Consider the following 3,518-nt stretch of genomic DNA (forward strand, 5'->3'; position numbering starts at 1 on the left):
CAGCCTTGGCTCAGTAGGTAGCACTCTTGCCTCTGAGTCAGAAAGTTGTGGATTTAAGTCCCACTCCAGAGACTTGAGCACATAATCCAAACTGATTCTTCAGTGCAGTAGTGAGGGAATGCTTTATTGTTGGCAGTGCAGTCTTTTGAGTGAGACATTAAACCAAGGCCTCTCGTAAGTAAACGATCCCATGGCACTATTTTGAAGAAGAGCAGGAGAATGCTGGCCAATATTTATCCCTCAACCAACATCAATAAAGCAGATTATCTGGTCATTATCACATTGCTATTTGTGGGACACAAATTGGCTGCTACGTTTCCTACATTACAACAGTGAATAGACTTAAAAAGTAATTAATCGTCTGTAAAGCGCTTTGGGATGTCGTGAAAAGCGCTATATAAATACAAGTACTTTTAGTGTTATTATTCATGGTAATAATATTAATATCCTGTCTTTGCAGAGACAATTCAGGGTATTCGGCCATTCAAAAACTGGGTGAGCCAGTGTAGCATGTAAATGTTGGCCTTGGGGTGAACTGCACTCAAAAAAAATCTGTGCAGCTTTTTGCAGCTTAAAGACCTTTCCACATGAGTACAAAAATTCATTATGGAGAAGGGGTTATTAATCTTCAGTATCCATTTCAACACATAAACCAGTGGGTCTGTCTTTAATATGATCTAATAAGGCAGTAAAAGTTGCAGAAATTGCGAATGTGTCGGGAACCCATCATCCCGTCTTCTCGCGCCTTTAACTCGGGCGCGTTTGCCAGCGTGCCATGGACCCGAACGGCAGAGGCATATGACCTAATCAAGCTAATTAAATTCTTGTTGTGAGACCCTTAACGGGGATTTTAACCAGACCTTTTGATTTTTACTGGATGATCACGGGAATCACGCAGCTTGGGAACCACGTTTATCAACGTGAGGCAAAAGCGTTTGCATGCAGCTGAGCAGAGCTTTGAGCGTCCTGCGTCCACCAGTGAGGAGTCTCCACTGCTGTCCCTGTCAACACCATCTGCTCTTGCTCACTTGTGGAGTGTAAGACACCAGGAGACAACACTACTCTATCTCGCATAGGACCCACCGAGGTGTGCGTATCTGCGCTGGTGCTGGGTGCGCTTGGGTCCGCTGGTGGCTCCTCTGAGGAGTCGTCTTCCTCCTCTGGCTGGACAGTGCAGGGGCGCTCTTGATGAATCTGTGGGAGAGTAAAGAGATGATTTAGAAATGTTATATTAAGAATGGGTAATGATACCATTATGCACATGATGAACATTCACTGGCTGCTGACATCTGTCACCATATGAGTGACTGCTGTATGCCATGTGGCTGTATGAGATGTAATTCTGTCATTAGGTTGCCGAGAGGTCCCCGTCTCTCCATCTCCCACCGCCAGCAGCTCAGCAACTCCCGAGAGCTCCAGTGCCACCTCTTCTGCTGCAGTCAAAGAACTGAAGGATGGAGGGCTGCCTCTGTTTCTCTCCCTCTCCCTGTTGTTGTGGGCTCTCCTTTCCTGCAAGGAGGGAAAGAAGAGAAGATTGAATGAGAGTGATGGAATGAGTGTAAGGAATGTGTCAGTTACATCTGCAGAGGGTGACTATGAGAGAGTGTGGTGCCAATGCCAAATGGCCTCTTTCTGTGGTGTTACTTGGTATGATTACATTAGGATGAGGGTGAGTGTGAGGGGTGGTTAGTCAGATGGGGATGTGAGTATGTACATAGAGAGGGATGGGTGGACGTGCAAGATATGTTGGTGTGAGTAATGATGCACAGTAGTAGGCTTGGGAAGGCATAGTGATGGGGATGTGATGACAGGCACATCAGGATTAATGTGAGTGTGGCTTTGCACTCACTTTTCCTGATACCATGAGATCACTGAATCTCTTTCTGCACTGTAACCATGTCCTCCTGACAACATCCCTGCTGCTGGCCTCCTCAGTAATTTGGATCCTTGCCCTTTTTGTCTCCTGGGCAGGTCTCTTCTGCCCATCCACAGGGAAGAGGACCTTCATGGGTGCTCTGTCTGCCTCCACAAGAATATATAGGGATGCATCCGAAAAGCGGGGTGCAGCACTCTGTCTTTGTGAACTCATTTTTATAATTCTCAGCAACAACACACTCCTCTCCAATACTCCCACATGAACCTTCAAATGTGATGTGGCCAAGGTTGCTTTAAATATCCCCGCTGGAAATGAGTCATTGATGACATCATCAGACCCACATCATTTAATAGGGCTAGGAAACACGCATGCCTGCTTTAATAGGGGTCATTACGCTAAAGTCACTCTGAAGAGCGGGCTGATCAAGACATCGCAGTACCGACCTGCAAAGCGGCCCGCACGCACCCGACCCGTCTCGGTAGGGAAAATTCTGGCCCAGGTACTTCGGCTCATGTTTCTATATCTGTGGCTTACTGATTTATCATTCACCCTAAATTGAGCTACAGTTATATTACATTTTAAATGCCAATCCCTCTCATATGAATCTTCATACATTCTCCTGAAACAAAACCTACAGGTTGAGAAACACAGGGCTAAGGTTTTTCATTATAACAACAGAAAATGCTGGAAAAACTCAGCAGGCCAGGCAACATCCGTGGAGAGAAAAATAAACATAGAAACATAGAAGATAGGAGCAGCAGTAGGCCATTCGGCCCCTCGAGCCTGTTCTGCCATTTAATGAGATCATGGCTGATCATCCAAATTCAGTACCCTGTCCCTGCTTTCTCCCCATATCCCTTGATCTCTTTAGCCTTAAGAAATATATCCAACTCCTTCTTGAATATATTTAATGAATTGGCCTCCACTGCCTTCTGTGGTAGAGAATTCCACAGGTTCACCACTCTCTGGGTGAAGAAATTCCTCCTCATCTCTGTCCTAAATGGCTTACCCCTTATCCTTAGACTGTGACCCCTGGTTCTGGACTCCCCGGCCATCGGGAACATCCTTCCTGCATCCAGTCTGTCTAGTCCTGTTAGAATTTTATAAGTTTCTATGAGATCCCCGCTCATTCTTCTAAGCTCCAGCGAGTATAAGCCCCATCGACCCAATCTCTCCTCATACGTCATTCCTGCCATCCCAGGTATCAGTCTGGTGAATCTTCACTGCACTCCCTCCATGGCAAGAACATCCTTCCTCAGATAAGGCGACCAAAACTGCACACAATACTCAAGGTGTGGTCTCACCAAGGCCCTGTACAACTGCAGCAAGACATCCTTGCTCCTGTACTCGAACCCTCTCGCTACGAAGGCCAACATACCATTTGCCTTCTTAACTGTCTGATGCACCTGCATGCTTACCTTCAGCGACTGGTGCACAAGGACACCCAGGTCTCGTTGCACTTCCCCTTCTCCCAATCTATTGCTGTTCAGATAATAATCTGCCTTCCTGTTTTTGCCACCAAAGTGGATAACCTCACATTTATCCACATTATACTGCATCTGCCATGCTTCTGCCCAATCACCCAACCTGTCCAAATCATACTGGAGCTTCTCGGTGTAAGGGGTGATGTGTGGGTGTTTGT

The sequence above is a fragment of the Somniosus microcephalus genome, chromosome 13, assembly GCF_052327205.1.
Source record: "Somniosus microcephalus isolate GS21.2 chromosome 13, FLI_Smic_1.0, whole genome shotgun sequence".
Lineage (NCBI taxonomy): Eukaryota > Metazoa > Chordata > Chondrichthyes > Squaliformes > Somniosidae > Somniosus > Somniosus microcephalus.